This window comes from Lethenteron reissneri, unplaced genomic scaffold, assembly GCF_015708825.2.
Source record: "Lethenteron reissneri isolate LAM-NWPU_2019-01 unplaced genomic scaffold, ASM1570882v1 scaffold_1630, whole genome shotgun sequence".
NCBI classification, from domain to species: domain Eukaryota; kingdom Metazoa; phylum Chordata; class Hyperoartia; order Petromyzontiformes; family Petromyzontidae; genus Lethenteron; species Lethenteron reissneri.
The window spans coordinates 1,990,126-1,991,315 of NW_026891367.1; positions in this window are offsets into that span (position 1 = coordinate 1,990,126).

Genomic DNA, 1,190 nt, shown 5'->3' on the forward strand with positions numbered 1-1,190 from the left:
GTGTATAGTGTGTAGTAGTGTAGTGTATAGTGTAGTGTATAGTGTGTAGTAGTGTAGTATTTAGTGTATAGTAGTGTAGTGTAAAGTGTGTAGTGTATAGTGTATAGGAGTGTAGTGTATCGTAGTGTAGTGTAAAGTGTATAGTAGTGTAGTGTATAGTGTATCGTAGTTGTATAATGTATCGTAGTGTAGTGTATAATGTGTAGTAGTGTAGTATTTAGTGTAGTGTAGTGTAAAGTGTGTAGTAGTGTAGTGTATAGTGTATCGTAGTGTAGTGTAAAGTGTGTAGTAGTGTAGTGTATAGTGTATCGTAGTGTAGTGTAAAGTGTGTAGTAGTGTAGTGTATAGTGTATCGTAGTGTAGTGTAAAGTGTGTGGTAGTGTAGTGTATAGTGTATAGTAGTGTAGTGTATAGTAGTGTAGTGTATAATAGTGTAGTGTATAGTAGTGTAGTGTATAGTAGTGTAGTGTATGTAGTGTAGTGTATAGTAGTGTAGTGTATAGTAGTGTAGTGTATAGTAGTGTAGTGTATAGTGTGTATTGTATAGTAGTGTAGTGTATAGTAGTGTAGTGTATAGTAGTGTAGTGTATAGTGTGTAGTGTATAGTAGTGTAGTGTATAGTAGTGTAGTGTATAGTAGTGTATTGTATAGTAGTGTAGTGTATAGTAGTGTAGTGTATAGTAGTGTAGGTATAGTAGTGTAGTGTATAGTAGTGTAGTGTATAGTAGTGTAGTGTATAGTAGTGTAGTGTATAGTAGTGTAGTGTATAGTAGTGTAGTGTATAGTGTAGTGTATAGGTGTAGTGTATAGTAGTGTAGTGTATAGTAGTGTAGTGTATAGTGTAGTGGATAGTAGTGTAGTGTATAGTAGTGTAGTGTATAGAGTGTAGTGTATAGTGTATAGTGTATAGTGTGTAGTGTAGTATTGTATAGTAGTGTAGTGTATAGTGTGTAGTGTATAGTAGTGTAGTGTATAGTAGTGTAGTGTATAGTAGTGTAGTGTAGTGTGTAGTGTATAGGTGTAGTGTATAGTAGTGTAGTGTATAGTGTGTAGTGTATAGTAGTGTAGTGTATAGTAGTGTAGTGTATAGTAGTGTAGTGTATAGTGTGTAGTGTATAGTAGTGTAGTGTATAGTAGTGTAGTGTATAGTAGTGGTGTATAGGAGTGTAGTGTATAATAGTGTAGTGTAT